General features: G+C 41.6%; 1 protein-coding gene across 2 annotated transcripts in view; it reads left to right on the forward strand.

Moving 5' to 3' along the window:
* The window catches only part of MGAT5 (alpha-1,6-mannosylglycoprotein 6-beta-N-acetylglucosaminyltransferase), a 335,177-nt gene that overhangs the window by 36,079 nt on the left and 281,524 nt on the right, over window positions 1-17,574 (forward strand). For both annotated transcript variants that reach the window (XM_054581995.1, XM_054582003.1), the window contains exon 2: window positions 8,798-8,847. The gene's annotated coding sequence lies outside the window, so the exon portion shown is untranslated. The remainder of the gene's footprint in view (window positions 1-8,797; window positions 8,848-17,574) is intronic.

The following is a 17,574-nucleotide window of genomic DNA, read 5'->3' on the forward strand; positions in this document are numbered from 1 at the left end:
TGATCTACGGCTGCATAGGGTGGTTATTGGGTTATTGCTGAATGGGAGGTCTTATGATGATTGTTTTTTATTGCCCCTCATTTCTAATGCTTTCTATTCTATCTGGTTTTGGTCTGCTTACTTTTTTTATAAATTTACCAAGTGACTTCTCAAGGAGTGCTATTTATTAAAAAGTGATATCTGAAGACAAAGAGGTATGGCCAGTTAGTCTGAAGCGGCTCTTAATTAGTTCTGAGATGAAGAGGCTCTGTCCTTCTGCACAGTTGCTGGTGGATGGATATGAGGTGAAAAGATGCTGTCTTGAAATAGCTCTCTACCAGTGCTGTCCAGTAGAACTTCCTGCCATGATGTTCTGTGTTCGTTCTGTCTGTCCAGCACGACAGCCACTAGCTTTATGTAGCTGTTGAGCACTTGAGATGTGTCTGAAGAGCTGAATTACATTATTTCATTTTAATGAATTTAAATTTAAATAACCACATGTAGTAGGGGCTGTCATTGGAGAGCACTGCCCTAGACAATGGCCCAAGATGCCTGAGGGCTGCACTTGGAGCTGGCCGTCGCCTTAGTTGGGCAGGCTCTTTTGTGGAGGGAGGTTTAAGACACAGGATACTCTAGTGGACAGTAGAAAATCTAATAGCATAGAATTGTGCGATTGTATGTAGATGTTGGAATCAAAAAAGACTTGGGTCAGTTGGAGCTCGAGTAGGCAGAGAAGTTTCTTAGAGGGCAGGCGACATGCTCATAGCTCTCAGGTCCTGTGGAGTAATGTCTAGGCAGCTGTAAATGGTCCATTTATTCATACTCCCAAGGACGCAGCATGGTATGGGAGCCGGACAGCTCTATGTGAAGGTAAGGGTACCTGTGCAAGGTATTTAGTTTTCTGAGTCTCAGTTTATTTATCTACAAAATGAATATAATAGTACTACCTCAAAGAGCTCTTATGTTAGATAACTTATACAGAACTCCTAATGTCTTGGCCCCTAGCAGGTTCTCATGAAGGGAGGCATTATTATTGGGATATGATTAGCGTATGCACACCAAGGTCCCTGACTGTCTAAAACTACATGATGGAACTGAGTTCTTACTCATTTTCTTCATATCCTCTGATGAGGGAGACCTGTTTTTTCATAGGTATCGAGCTAAGAGTCCTGAGATGGTTGCTGGGGTAGTCGAGAGAAGACAAGAGTGTGAAGAGACTAAGAAACACATAGAAGGACCCTTGGAAAATTGAGAATTGTAGTGATAAACCAGCCCAACTTTTTAGCCAGTGACAAGGGCACAAGTTTAGTTGTGCATATTGTGCTTTTCAGAATTCCAGCTTTCTTTCTCCTCCTGTCCCAGAAAAGTACTCACTGGAATTTGCAGCTTAAACACTTTCTGGGTTTCTAGGCATTATTTTGCATGGCCCCTTGGACACCTCCTAGAGATGATTGCATTATAATTTTCTTATCTGGGTTCTGTTTACTTGAACACTTGCAATTGATTTAGTATCTTACAAGAACTGAACACTGTTCTCCAGACATCATTAATCTCGCCTTTCTTACCCAGCATAAGTATGAAATTAATCAAAAAGGAAAGGGAAATTAATAATATGTTGGTATTCACAATTTATCAGGAGATTTCACAGCAGGTATGAAATTAACTTCTCTGAATTAAGACATACTTCAACAAATTAGAGGTATAGAGAAGGGTTATTTATTATTTAAGAAATGCATGTTAATGCTTCCTGCTTTGATAATTAGATAGTGGGTAGTATCTGGTGATAAGAACATTCAAGTATTGTGAGCAATACACCTTAGGACCCATAGTAAGCATTAAATCAATTTTTTTTCATATTTCCCTGAGACAAATGAAATAAAGCCAAATGGTTAGTGCATACTTGTTTCCTGTGAATTGAAAAAGGCTTACCCAAACTCTTGCAGTTTTGAACTCTGTTTACAATAGATTAAATTTGATCCAGGTTCTGTGTTTCCTTGTTATGACATGTGATATGATCAGTTTCAAAGGTTACATTAGTATGAACATGTTATGGAAGAGAATGGAGCGTTATAATTACAACTCTATTACCGGTTTTGCTAAGGTTAATACAGGACAAACTTTTGCTACTGGATCGTTCCTGTAATTACGTCGGAAATAACAAGCATCAGTCACTTTCCATTAGGGGCAAGAGAGAAGGAGCCTTACTATTTTATTTAAGTGATCACATAAGGTGCTGAATGAATCATCCTCAGCCTCATCATGAGGATTTAAAAATAGAAAGGAACAGTTGACATCATCCTATAGCAGGTTTTTAAGGAAGAGAAAAATGCCAGATAGTATTTTAAGGAAAAGAGCTGTCTGAAGTGATGTCCCAGTCAACATGTTACCAGCCTATTGGCCGTGGTTCTTAAACTTAAGCGTACCTCCGGATCTCCTGGAGGGCTTGTTCAGGTTGCTGGCCCAGCTTAGGGGTGCGTGAGGTCTGATATTCTGTATCACAGCTTCTCAGATGGTGTTCATGCCCCTGGTTCGGAACCGCGTGATGGGAACCACTAGGCTAAGGGACAGATGAGGTATCCCTTGGGGATGGCTCCAGAAAGAGAATTTTAAGATTAGTTCCCTAGCACTTGTTAAAATAATTTTAATGAAAATACCAAATTTTGTTTGGGGTGGTGTGCAAGTTTTGTAACATGGATTTGCTCCTTTTGATATTGTAAATGAACATTAAAAACAGTTGCAAACCTAGATAACTGGTTTCCCAGCACTCCTGGCCCTCTGTCATCTGCCATCTTGGTAAAATCTTAGATGAACTTTGTTGGCTATAAGTATTATCTCTATAACCCCAGCTAGTGATGAGGTTGGAAATCACAAAGTTTGAACACTTTTTTCTCATTTGTAAATCAAACACACTTTCCTAGGGACCATAAATTTAAATGAGGGTATTCGAGGTCCTGAGGCACTAAATTGTTGTCATTGTGACACCTGACTTACAAAACTACTGTCCACAAAGTGAAAATACAGCACATCGGGCGCCCCCAGTCGCTGTGCTTCCAGGCTTCTGGTTCTAGAACTGCCCTTTTATTGTGCTGTTAATTTATTATCCACTTATAGCAACAGCACCCCCAATAATAATCCATAATGTTTGTAGAGGGCTTGCTGCCCCTCTGATGTGGTGGCTGTACTCTTTCGATCTGTTGTGTTAATTCATGAATCCCATCATCATTTCTGACTGACGCACTGTGATTACCTCTGATGTAAGCACAAGAGGACAGAGGCCTGGAGAAGCACTTGGTTGCCCTCATGGTTTGGGAGGGTATTTGAGTCCAGGCAGTGTGAACAATATGGGACAGATTTAGACTTGATTATATATTTTGGGAAGCTTTCAGTGGAAGGGTGATGAGAGGTCTCACTGAAATGGAAAGGTGCTAGAAAGTTTGAAGTGTGATGAAACTGAATGTATTTCAGGTTAAGATTGTGTAAATTCTGATGTCAAGGACCACTCTAGATCTTTGTAACTGGACAAAATTTCACTGTGTGGTACATTTAGCTCCTCCAACATAAGATGCAAGCTGAGTGAAGCCCGTATTGTAATTACGGGGTCTTTTCCTATGTGACCATCTGATGTTCGATAAGGAAGATTAAGTGAGTTAAAGCTTATGAACAAGGCCAGGATTTGTTTCTAGTGCCTACCACTAAGTGATCTTATCATTGGAAGTCTTATCTCTAGACATGAAGATATTTTAGAATCCCTTCAATTATTTTCTTAATATTAATAACTACGGGACAGCTTTGGTGTTCCCAATGAACCACCTTTGCTTATTAGGCCGTGGAAAAGGAAGCGTGAGGAAAGCCTGCTTCGAGTCATGTCCATGGTTATTTTTGCTTCAAGATTCTGAGATTCTTTATTTGGTGAGACATGTCCCTAGGGGCTAAGAGGATGAAAGCTTGAATGTAAATGAAAAGGGATCAACCTAACAGATTCCAGTGCTGAAGGGCGTGAGGGAGATTGGGAAGTGTGAGACCCACAGGTTTAGAACTGGCCACCATGTGTCTTCAGCTCCTGAGTAGACACTGCAGGGGTTGTCCTTGAACACGCTTGCTTTGTCATCATCCACTTTTAGAGGTGCTTTGAAAGGGGGTGGGGATATAAGCAAGAAACTCAAATGCACATTTCTCATAGAATTCCATTCTAGAGTGCAGAGCTGATCATTAGGTTATTTTATGGGCCACCTGAAATATCTTTTATCCAAAATATGAAATGAAAGAGACAAAAATGTTAGTTGAAAATGGGACTCCAGTTTTCTCTAGCTCCCCTTTCACTGTCTGTCCCCTGTGATTGCTGTCTATTCTTTTTTTCTAGATTGAATTGCATTCCTATGATCTCTGTTTACAAATGCTTTCACAGTTTTGGTATAATTAAGAAAGGGGAGGAAAATCAAAACATAAGCCCCAGAAGAGGTTGCAGGAATGTGTTAATCCCAAGAAAAGATACTTTTGGGTGAAATCTTGATGAAAGCTGCAGTGATACGGTTTTGAAAATTAGGAAGGAGAAAGGACTTCCTCCAACATTTTCTTTATCCATAGACATGGCTATAAAGGGCTATAAACTTTCACTAATATTAAATCCTTGTCTTTGCAGGAAATGATATTAAGATTAGTTGGACAGTAAACCTTTGCTGAGGACAGAAGTGAATGGCCTTTCATTCCTTGGAGACCATGAATTTTGCTGATGTATACGGCCAAGGGTAATATAATGGTTTTCCTATGACTCAGGGAGTAGCTTCTCTGATTCTTAAGGTAAAATCAAGATTGAGTTCTTAATTAGGGCATTATTAAAGAAAAACAAATCTAGATTTGAAAGCATCGGAGGAGGTAAAGGGTAATGAACTTTCTTTTCTGGCACACCATGAACATTTTTTGAATCTTACAATAGTTACTACTGGTGTGATTCATGCCACCTACTGCCCCCATACTTGATCCAGTACTCACGAGGAAAATTGCCAGATAAAGTACCAAATGAGATGTTCATGAAAACATACAGAAAGGAATAAAAGTACTGAAAATATAAGTTGATATTACTTAGGTCTGAGGCACATGTGTATTCATTTATTAGCCTATCCCACTGCAGATGAATTAGGTGTTTTAATGTTGACTAAGATGCTTAGGATTATTTTTTCAAAATCTATCTTTTTTCATATTTCTTATTCATAGTTTTTAAAAATATATTTTATTGATTGTGGTATTACAGCTGTCCCATTTTTTCTTCCCTTTTTCTCCCCCTGCCCTGTACTCCCCTTCCCTCCAGCATTCCTCCCCTTTAATTCATGTCCATGGGCTGTGCATAAAAGTTCTTTGGCTTCTCCATTTCCTATACTATTCTTGACCTCCCCCTGTCTATTTTGTACCTACCAATTATGCTTCTTATTTCCTGTGCCTTTTCCCCAATTCTCCCTCCTCCCCCTCCCCCACCAATAACTTTCCATACGATCTCCCTTTCTGTGATTCTGTTCCTGCTCTAGTTGTTTGTTTTTGTGTTTTAGGTCCAGTTGTTGATAGTTGTGAGTTTGTTGTCATTTTACTATTCATAGTTTTGGTCTTCTTTTTCTTAGATAAGTCCCTTTAACATTTCACATAATGAGGGTTTGGTGATGATGAACTCCTTTAACTTGACCTTATCTGGGAAGCACTTTATCTACCCTCCCATTCTAAATGATAGCTTTGCTGGGTAGAGTAATCTTGGATGTAAGTCCTTGCTTTTCATCACTCTGAATACTTCTTTCTAGTCCCTCCTTGCCTGCTAGGTTTCTTTTGAGAAATCAGCTGATAGTCTTATGGGAACTCCTTTGTGGGAAACTATCTCCTTTTCTTTTTCTGCTTTTGAGATTCTCTCCTTATCTTTAATCTTGGGTAATGTAATTATGATGTGTCTTGGTGTGTTCCTCCTCGGGTCCAATTTCTTTGGGACCTCTGAGCTTCCTGGGCTTCCTGGAAGTCTATTTCCTTCACCAGACTGGGGAAGTTTTCCTTCATTATTGTTCAGATACGTTTTCAATTTCTTGTTCTTCTCCTTCTAGTACCTCTGTGATTCAGCTGTTGGAACATTTAAAGTTGTCCCAGAGGTTCCTAAGCCTCTCCTCATTTTTTTGAATTCTTATTTCTTCATTCTGTTCAGGTTTAATGGTTATTTCTACCTTCTGTTCCAAATCATTGCTTTGAGTCCTGGTTTCCTTCCCTTCACTGTTGGTTCCTTGTATATTTTTCTTTATTTCACTGTGTATGACCTTCATTTCTTGCTGTATTTTGTGTCTGTACTCGATCATTTCTGTGAACACCCTGATTACTAGTGTTTTGAACTGTGCATTTGATAGGCTTGCTGTTTCCTTGTCACTTAGTTCTTTTTCTGGAGCTTTGATCTGTCCTTTCATTTGGACCATATTTCTTTGTCTCAGCACACTGTTATGTTGTAACTGGTGATGCCTTAGATTTTCACCAGGGCGGGTCAACCCACTGTGCTGGGTTGTGGCGCTGTATGTGCGTGAGGGGTCTGAGAGGGAACAATGCTGCTTGCTTGGGTCTCAGCCCACTTTGAGCCACTTACCCCGCTAACCACAAGTTTTTGCACCTTTCTGGTGTTGATTCCTGGGTGGGTGGGTTTGTGTACATTCTAGGACCCTATGGGCCCCTCCAGTGGACTCTCCTGTGAGACTGGCAGTTTCTCACCCTGTTGCAACCCCCACAGATTTTTACAGCCAGAGGTTTTGAAAACTTTCTTTCATGGCACTGAGTTGTACGATCTGTCTTGCTCCCCCGTTGTTCCTCCTGGTTTGTCCGTATGTAAATGTGGAACCACCCGGCCAGCCAGTTTCCACTTCACCTGCCTGGTCCACCAGCTGCTGCCTTGCCTTGTGTCCTCTCTACCCTGGCTGCCCGTGTCCGCCCCTCCTACCAGTTTGGATGAATGTTTCTTCTTTAACTCCTTGGTTGTTGGACTTCCATACAGTTTGATTTTCTGGCAGTTCTGGTTGTTTGTTTTTAAATTTGTTGTCCTTCTTTTGGCTGTGTGAGGAAGCGAAGCATATCTACCTATGTCAATATCTTGGCGGAAGCCTTCATAGTTTTTTTGTTTTTTGGGTTTTTTTTTTTAGATTTTTTAAAAAATATATTTAACATTCAGTGTTTTGTATTAGTTTCTGGTGTACTGCATAGTGGTTAGACAGTTGTATAGTTTACAGAGTGTTTTCCCTTGATATTTCCAGTACTCAACAGGCACCACACATAGTTAGAATATTTTTGACTATATTTCCTACATTGTACTTCACATCCCCATGACTATTTTGTAACTTCCAATCTGTACTTCTCAATCCCTTCTCCTTTTTTACCCCACTTCCTAGCCCCATCCCCTCTGGCAACCATCATTCTGTTCTCTGTATCCGTAAGTCTTTTTCTGTTTTCTAAACTATATCATGATGATTGGACTTATTGGAGTTAGCGGCTTTTTCTATATCATGATAATCTAGTTTTAAAAATCAGTCTTTTACCTCAAAGCTATCTTAAACAGAAGCTGGTATAAAAGGACAGCCTCATTGGTCACTGGCATTGATACAGCTCCTTCCAGCCTCCCATCCCTCTTTAGTAAGCATTTATTGAGGGCAGACTATTTTATGGAAATGACGGATTTGGAGTGACTGAGGGTTGAGTCTGCTTTCCCAAGTTGCCCCAGTTTGCCACCCTCTGGTATTGCTCAGAGATTTGTTGACACAGACGAAAATGTTAATGCCGTGAAGGGTAGTTATATACTACAGACCATATAAGGAGGGAATTGGCTTGGTTGGATTAAAAATAACAAAACTCAGACATTTTCCAGCAGAAAATGGTACATGTTCTTACATGAGGTTCGTAAATAGAAGGTAGACCAGTTGGTTAGTCTTAGAAGACCTGTGGGCAGTCAGCTTGCAGATGGGTCTGTGTAATGCAGTCTTTTATTTTTTTTCCTACCTCCTCCTCTCCCTCTCTCTCCTTCCTTCCCTCCCTGTTGCGCTCTTTCAGTTTTATAATTTTCTGCTATTAGATTTCACAAGTATCAGAAACACTGTATGTATCCGTTAAAAGTCATGTCGCCCCGCCCTTTTCTTCTTTTAGAAAGGTGTTTTATAGAGATAAAATATTAGCTGTATAGAAGCACATAGTAGATATATTTCTAAAATGGTTTTCCATTGCTTTTTGGGGTTTTAGTCTTCAAGTTAAAGTGGCTGTAAGTAATCCGTTGTATTTGAATGAACAGGTGTGTAATTCAGTTGGCTTTATCTCATATTGTAAACTCCTTAGTTTTTTGTAATAGAGGTTTTTGTAAATAATTCATTGTTAAAATTTTGTGGGTACATATACTTGGGACCGTGTGTGTATATATATATTAATGTAATTGAGTCCGGAAAGCTTTAGGATTGGTGAAAGCTTTAGGATTGGGAAAAGCTTTGGTTTAATGCCACCTGAGACTCGGAACAAAGAGCACTTCTGTGCAGATGCTCCATCTTTGCCAAATGCAGCCTTTCTCCTGCAGAACTAATAATGGATGGATTTGGATACTAGCAAGTGAGGTAATACAAGTTTTTACACAAATGCCTCTAGATATTTCAGTGATAGGGCCCCCCACCTAGCTATTTTTAGGCATGCTTTTTTGGTGAGGAGACTATCGTAAAAGTCACTTGGGTTCCAAAATGGAAGAAGCAAAGTTCATAGAAGCTTTTTTACAGCCTGTTTGCAATGAATCAAGTCCTTAAACAGGAGAAGCTTAAAAATGTCTTTATCCTTATGATTTCAGGAGTGATCTCTGTTCTAAAGTGGACATCAACGGAGGATCAATCAGGCCATGTAAGTATTGTACTAAGCAAATATCTACCTGGCTAAGCACAGATCCAGCATACTTGACCTTGGAAGGGAGAGGATCAAGTAGTTGACTCAGATGTTAGTGTTTGGAACTGTAAAATAAAGACACTGTAGTCTACCAGTGCAGTTTAATCCTGAGGGGCCATCTCTGGCTATCTGGTTAAAGCCTGGTGGTCTTGATCTTTTGGGATAATTGGACAAGGATATTTCATCTGTCTAGAATTAATAAAGTGACTGGAGCAGGAGGCCATTTGTCACTTTATGCAGCCATCATCAAACACAAACTTATTGATCTTGATTACAGCTAGTTACTCTTACATGGAAGGGCTGGCCCCATCAGAGTAGACTGACCCAGACCACAGAAGGTCATGAATGTAGACCTAAGAAAAGGCAGGGAACTGGGGTGTGACTCCTAAAGATTGCACTATTACTGAACCATGTCTATTTATATCAAGGAACCTACTCAAGGACTACATTTTCCTCAAGTCCTCAGTCATGAACATACTTTCTGAAGGGAGTAATATGCTAAATACTTCCTTATTTACCTGTCTGCATAGTCAGTAGCACTTGAAACCACTGTTCAGGCTACCCTTGAGAGTTACCTTGGTAAATGAGACGCTCAACTTGGGACCAGAATATTTGGATATCACAGGCTGATAGGATTTGGGTGTGAAGGTTATGGGGCCAACAGAATGAAGCATTAAATATTCCTAATTCTTGTTTCTTTTATGTGTGTGGGTCTTTGAACAAACTTTGTCTCTAACAACATCATAGGATTAAAATCTCCCAGCAACTCACAGACAAATGTCTGATGTGAATGAAAACCTTAATGTTAGAGCTAGAAAATTGTGTGATCATGTGACTTTTATCACAGGCTGCTCTCTAGCTGTCACCTTGAGAGTCTGTCCTGCTGGAAGAAACCAGAAAAGCAAGAAGTGTCTTCTTCAGAACCTCAGAGGGATTTCAAATCTCTAAAGATGAGGGATTTTTGTCTGAGATGAAACAAGCATATTAAATCCATATCCCCTCCCCCCACTTCTCCATATGCAAAGACTACACACAGCACTTAGTGGAAATGGAACTTGATTTCAGAGACTGGCCAACTGAACAGTCTACCTTCAAGGGTCTGTTCTGAAATTAGTTTAGTGGTGGCAGATAGGGACGTTTGTTCACTGTTTCCCAGGAATTGTCAGTCATGACAGTTGGAGGTTGCAGACTGACGTCCTGCTGACTTGGAGCTGGGTCCCTGGTCCCTGGTTTCTGACACCTGGCTGCTCTGGCTTATGCTGTGGGAAGGATGAGCATCATTCTGCCTTCCCTGTGCTGGGTTGCTTTATAGTAGTACCTGCACCTTCCCCCTGCTCTCAGCTCTGCACTGTGTGTGGCTGACAGGCTTCACAGAGAAGGCAGACATTTTGGTGTCATGTGGCCCTCCTGGGCTCTGCCTGCCACCAAATATGCTGTCACCTTACCCCCTCAGCATGCCATACCTGGCAGCTTTTGGAGAGGCCTCTTGGCTCCTTTAGGAATAACTACCGAAAGAGCAGCTGTCTTTCAGCCTCCTCCAGACTGATTGAATTGGGTTGTTGTCAACCTGTTGTTGGAAGAGTTCCTAATGTAGCAGACTTGGCTGTCATTGACATTTATAACTTGAAAGCCATATCACAGATGATTTTGAGTTTCCTATAATCCTTTAAATAGCCTTCAGAACATAAAGCGCATGGCCTCTACACACTTTGGCAACTCCCAGGAGATTGGAAAGAGTTGGGTCTTCCAGAAAGTAGAGAAGCAGCTCTCTATTCTCCCATATTGTAATGTCATCTTTCTTCTGATTTAGATAGGAAGACGTTGTCTTAGCTTTGTGCTTAGGTTTGTGTGGAACCATGTGAGTCAGTTTATATCAGGAAGGTTATTGGTTTCTAAGAACAAGTGGCTCTTTAACTCTGACTACTATAGAGCCTGTGTGCGGTGATTGATGTCAGAGCATTGACATCAGAAAGTGTTCCTCACATGGGTTGGTAGATCCTGTGCCTAGTCTTTTATGCCTTAATTTTGGAAAGAACCAGTTTCTAAGCTTCACTTTCTGATGTGTGACTGGAAGAGAAAGATGCAGTGTTCATGGTAAAAAGTAAAATTAAAACCAAAGTTACCCCAATAGGTCATGTAAACATATACTACAAAGAAAGTGGAGAAAGGGAGAATGAGATTGGAATACGTTTTATTGACTGTGGTTCTATCTAGATTGCAAATTTTCCGAGGGCTAGGACTGACCTGTTGCCTTTCATACCACAGTGGCCAGCACAGGACCTGGCACGTGGCAGCATGATGAGCTGAACAAAGGAGTGTAAAGAAGAAAAGATGTAGAAAAAATTGATTTCATTTTACAGTCATGTGTCACTTAATGATGGGGATGCATTCTGAGAAATACATTGTTAGGCATTTTTGTCATTGTGCGAACATCATAGGGTGTACTACACAAACCTAGGTGGTCCAACCTATGTGGTCCAGCCTGTTGCTCCTAGGCGACAAGCTTGTAAAGCACATTATTGTACAAAACAATAAGAGACTAAATCAAGCACAAAAGAAAATGATGCAATCTAGAGATGCGATAAACACAGCATATTGCTGGCATAACACCACATACTGTTTTATAGGTAGAATGAGTACACTCTAACAATACAAAGTATAGTAAATATACAAACCAGTCACTTATCATCAAGTATTATGTACTATACATAATTGTATATGTTGTACTTTTATACAACTGGCAGTGCAGTAGGTTTGTTTACATCAGCGTCACCACAAACACATAATACATTGTGCTATGACATTTTAAACTTTTTTTTTAATCCTCACCCAAGGATATAGTCACTGATGTTAGGGAGAGAAGGGGGCTGGGGGAAGAAAAAGAATAAGAGAGAGGTGGGGGGAGAGAAACATCAATGTGAGAGAGAAACATTGATTGACCACCTCTGCATGTGCCTGCACCAGGCATCAAACCTGCAACCCAGGTGTATACCCTGACCGGGGATTGAATCTGCAACCTTTTGATGCGTGGAATGGTGCTCCACGCAGCTAAGCCACCTGGTCGGGGCACGTGACTGTATTTTTATCCTGGTAGTGCTGACCTTGAAATACATTAATCAACAAATCCAGATTATGAGATTTAAAGTTAATTACGTTTTCCTGTTGATGTCAAAGATGAGTAATCTTGGAAGAGGCATAACAGAATTGGGGATTTAGACAACAGGCCTTAGAAGTGATTAAAATGAAACAATTTCACTGCCTCTACTCAGATTTCTGCCTATGGTTCTCAGGACGTTAGTCACCTCTTAGGAAATGTGAGCGCCTGACCTTGTCCGTGTGCTGTGCAGCTAAGTCCAGTGCATATTTGCCAGGCAGGAATGGGCAGGCACAAGCTCCTCAGCCAGCTTGATGGTGGCCACAGCCTTCTGGAAGATTGCCAGCTGAGGAATGTTTGCCACCTTTCTGGCCCTTTGCCTGTGGTGCACGTTGGTACTCCTTCTGAGTCCAACCTAGAAGTGCCTTGGAGTCTATAGACCATACTCCGATAACCGTTGCCCACTATTGATAGAGGAGCATGGTGGAGTAAATCCCACTTCCTCCTGGCCCAAGGGAAAGGTGAAAGGTGGAGCCGCAGGGGCAGGGGGCAGGGCTGTGGAGAGCCTCTTGCCGTGTAACCAGGCCAGATGTAGAGCAGCAGAGCAGCTGTTTTCTCAGGCATGCCTGGTTTTGACTGGCTCTAATCAGAATTCCCAGTTTGTGACAAGAGGTTTCAAAACAACATCTTGCATCTGTTCTCTGGCTTTACTTGAAAACAATATTTAAGAATTTTAAAGTATTTCAAATATCCAGATGAGCGATATCCAGACAAGCACAGAGACTTACTAGAAGACTCATGTACTTCCCCCTAGATGCCCTGCCCTTCTGATCTCACTAATCACTAGTCTTATTGACTGGAAAAGATGCCTATGTGGGCTTAATGTTAAAGTTACTGTCCTTTAGTCCCTGTAAATTCTAAGAAATGAGGTCTGCCTGGATCCCAGACCTACACCAAGCCGCAGCATACCCACGCTCTGAGGGGGCTGGAGCTATGTGGGTCCGCCTTTACCTCTGGTTTTCTTTGTTCATTCTGTTATGTCATTGAATGTTTCAGTCCTTTTTTCCAGCTAGTTCAGGATTCCCTTGTAAAGAGCAGTTCAGTCAGTCCTGCTCGGCAGGGCTAACGCCATCTCCACATCTCATTCTCTTCCCATAACACTTCATCATCCTTGATGCCACACATAGGCAACCCACTTTCTAAGTGATCGCTCATTTCTTCCCAAGGCAGTATGGGATTTCTCCATCTCTGTCCATCTTCCTGGAGGAGGGAGGTGGAGGCCATTTCACATCGCCTTTCAGGTTTAAGATGATGGATAGACAGCATCTGTTGGGCAGGCTGATGCTCCCCCTAAGGTTAATTAACAGAGGTGAGGCCCACTGACAGGTTTCTAGTCTTCACCATGTCTGTTTTCTGGGACCAGAGCTGGAGTTATTTTAGCTGTGTTGATGGATGACTAATGATTCACTTAACTATTTGTTTTGGTCTGAACCTGAAGCCGGCTTACAGGAATCAGTGCCCACAGCTTAGACATCGGAGGGGCCTGTGGAGAGTGTATCATTACCCGTTTAATGAGAAATGCTGCTGTGAAAGGAAGGGTAGAGGGAGTTGCTGAGCCAGAAGAATTGAGGGGAGCCCAGGTGAGGGTAAGGCAGGAAGGATTGAGGAAAAGGAGGTGCAGTGGCCTTGGGAATTTAGCTGAAGTGTTTAGGGACTCAGGATTCTTACAGAAACTGAGCAGTTTTGGAAAATTCTAAGCCATCGTGGTCTGGTACAATAAAAATCAATCACTAGAAAAATGAAATAAAAGAACGAGAGGTCAAAATAACAAGTCTTTAATTTCATTATTAGATTAAAAAACATAAAATGACCCTATCAAATTGTTCTAAAAATTTCCAGAACACTTACTCTTCAATTTTGGTGGCTCTGACTTCATAGACCAGAAACACTTTGTGGGCTGTCCCCACTTTGTGTTCCCCTCCTTTCCCCCTTGAGTAGCACTGACCTGGAGGATGTGGGTCTCAGCTCTGTTTCTGCGCTCATGCGCTGGGAGACCCATCTTGGCCTTTCTGAATCTGGGATTTTATGCCAAAAGTGGTGGTTGGCCAGCATGGTACAGCTCTCCCTGAGAGAAAATGTAGGACCGGGACAACAGGTGCATATTCCTGAGTCCCTGGGCCCAGTGGGTCTCCTTTTAGAAATCTTTCTGGAAGGAACATGCTATAGATTATTTTATATATTCCCTTGGCCACCTTGACCGAGTGTCTGACCAGCTCATCAGAAAAGTGTATGTCCTGCATTAGTGACCTTCTATAACAAATGGACCTCTGTGTGTATCTGTGTTTGTCTGTCTGTCTATATAGTTATTTTTCTTGTCCATAGTTTTGGACTAGTGGTAGTTGGGGGTGGGGGCATGGCCCCTTTTAAGAAGTCATTTAACAACTAAGACTAAATAGGCCTGAGTTTTTGAACACAGGCCCTCCGGGATCACCCTGCAGTAATGTTCACCGCAGCTCACTGGACGTAGGGAACAGGGGGAGGAGCCAGCATGGGAGGATATCTTTGTCTGGGCCTGGAAGTAGTTCGTGTCACTTCTCATTCATATCCCCTTGCCTAGAATTCAGTCACCTGGCCACGCCTCCCTGGGACACGGAGCCTAGCAATGTGTTCAGGGAGAAGAGAACGAGGGTTCAGTGAGCAACGAGCATTCACTGTAGCGCCCTTCTCCTACTTCTCGGACTCAGTTATCTGAATCTTGTTCGCTGTTGCATTTTTTTATCCAAATGAAGTCATTTACTCCTCGTTTATGCCTCCCCCTCATTATAGTCAGGCATTTCATTTTTATGCACTGGGCTAAGAAGCAATGGAAAGAAAACAGAGTGGAGGTTGTCTCAGAATTAATGGATAGTGATTACGCAGGCTGCTGTCAGCAGCCAGGAGTGGCCAGTGCTGACTATGAGAGTAAATTGGATGTGTGCCATAGGGTGCATTTGGACTTTTTTTAAATCAAGGTATTTATGAGTTAAGAGTAATGCTAGTCTTCAGAAAAGGAATGACACTTACATGGAGGGAACCATTGGTTCAGGGGAAGCCAGTAGCCCATATCGAAGGGTGACAGAGGTAAGGTAACTTGACAGAAAGCTGAAGTGGCTCTAATATCTTTATAAGTATACTTTTCCCACTGCAGTGAATTAAAAAAAAAAAAAAAAGACACCTTTATTGGCTCTCAGTGAAGAGAAATCAGAGAATCAGAAGTGGGAGGTGAGATTTGTGGGAGTGTCGGGGGGTGTGTGTGGTGGGGCTCTTAGCGGAATTGCTGGGTGTAACATTGTTCCGGAGCCAGCTTTTAAGGGATGTCAGTCAGAAGAACTGGACTAGGCATCTTTGGACTGAGATTCTACTACTGAAAATCAGGTATATAGGTCATGGAAGAGGTGAGATGCAAAAAGTAAGTGGTAACCCAGAGATTCGCAGCCACAGGAAGATGGCCCGCACTAGGGCTGCAGGGGAGATGCGAGTGAGGGGCATGGTCGGGGGGCATTGTCCTGGAAGGAGCTGTACCCTGGGCAGATGGAAAGAGGGTGAGAGACTCCAGCGTCTTGCGTGCCTGCCCTTGCAGCTTCTGCTGGTGCCTCCCACAGGCTAACCAGTAGGGAAACCAGGGGGCAAGGATGTTTGGGATGTCCTTTCCTTTGAGACCTTGCAGAAAGGACAAGGTGTGCGTAGAATGCATTTGAGAGCAAAGAGGAGATGTTGGCACAGGGAGTGTAACCTGCTGGTGAAAAGGAAGGAAGAGAAACAGGCTGAGTGAGAGATTGCTTTAGGAAGAAATTTTGAGTTTTGATTTTGGATCTCTTTCTTTAAGCCATATATATATTTCTGCGTTTGTGGTTCTCTTTTGCCACCTATGTTCTTTTTTCTATAATTTTGTTATGCTTTTTATACCCTATGATTTCTTTTTATTGACATACAGACAGGGCAGAAATAGGTGTACAGTTGTGCCTGTGCAAAACACAGTTTATTCTTATTATTAATTATTGAATTACTGTTTTCCATATGAATAGCTGTAAAGCTACTTTTGTCCCACCTTGTATTTGACTCCCCAATAATGACTAACGTTTGTTGAGGGCTCACTGTGTGCTAGGAAGGTAGTTCTTTATCTGTATAGCATACCTCGTTTTAGTGCATTTGTAGATCCTGTGCTTTCATCACCATCGAAGCAAGGCCTTCCGTCAGCAAGAAGATTAAAACTCGCTGAAGGCTCGCTGGATAGTTAGCATTTTTCAGCACTAAAGTATTTTTAAATTAATGTATATACATTGCTTTGTTAGACATAATGCTATTGCACACTTAATAGAATGCAGCATAGTATAAACCTAACTTTCATATACACTGGGAAACCAAAAAATTCTTGTGACTCACTTTGATACTTGCTTTATTGCAGTGCTGATCGGAACCAAAGCTGCAATTTCTCTGAGGTGTGCCTATTAATTCATTAAATCATCACAGTTACTCTGTGAGGCAGGTATAGTCAGTTCTCATTATTTGTGGATTCTGTATTTGCAGATATGCATACTTGTGTTAAAATTTATTTGTAATGCTAAAGTCAGTAGTTACAGTGTTTTTGTGACCTTTCACGAAAGGGAGGAAAATCCGAGTTTGCCTTCTGGTTTCAGGTCTCATACTGTAAATGTGTGTCCTCTTTATGGTCTAATTAGTGACACTGGGGAGGAATTTGTGAGCTTTTTTTAAAAAAGTGATTTCGCTCTTTATGATGGCTACGAAGCATAGTGCTAAAGTACTATCTGGTGTTCCTAAGTGCAAGAAGGCTGTGATGTGCTTTAGGGCAAAAATACATGTTAGATGACTTATTCAAGTCTGAGTTACAGTGTTTTGGCTGTGAGTTCAATGTTAATGAATGAACAGTATACCTTAAAAAAGGTATCAACACAGAAACACATATAAAGAACATGCTTATATGTTGATTAGTTGACAAAAATGTAACCAGAAGCTTGCAAGAACCTAACCCTGTATTTCTCTGGTTTAGTGTTTGCTAATTCAGTGTTGGGGGTGACTTTATAGGATATTACTACTGTGAAGTAAAAAAAAAAATTGTCTGTGCTACTATTATTCCTGATTTATAGAGACAGAGACCTCTAGAGTCAAGCAAGCTGCCCAAGGTCGTCACCCAGCAGGATCAGAACCAGGGTGGTCTGGTTGCCCTCCCTCCCCTTTTCGCCTCCATTCTTTACTGCCTTTCATATCTGTTTCCTACTGTTTTACGCCCTTCTCAATCTGCTGCTGATGCTGCTGGAGTCAACCCTGGCACTATTTTCAGTGATAAAACTCCTGTTGGTAAAGGCAACAGCTATCTCTGCTTGAGAATCGTGGTGTGTATAATCCTGCAATAAAGGTAACAATATTTGACATTTGTATAAAAAACCTCCGTGTGTTTTGAATGCATAAGTTCTCACAGGATTTCATAAATAAAAACTGGCATCTTAGGCGGTTGTGATTTGGTCAGGGTCCCAGGATGAGAAGGTGGTAGAACAGAGACTCACAGCCAGGTTTCCTATCTTTGAATCCCCGGC

The sequence above is a fragment of the Pteronotus mesoamericanus genome, unplaced genomic scaffold (assembly GCF_021234165.1).
Source record: "Pteronotus mesoamericanus isolate MK-2021 breed Mesoamerican mustached bat unplaced genomic scaffold, CSHL_Meso_final contig_1173, whole genome shotgun sequence".
Classification (NCBI taxonomy): Eukaryota; Metazoa; Chordata; class Mammalia; order Chiroptera; family Mormoopidae; genus Pteronotus; species Pteronotus mesoamericanus.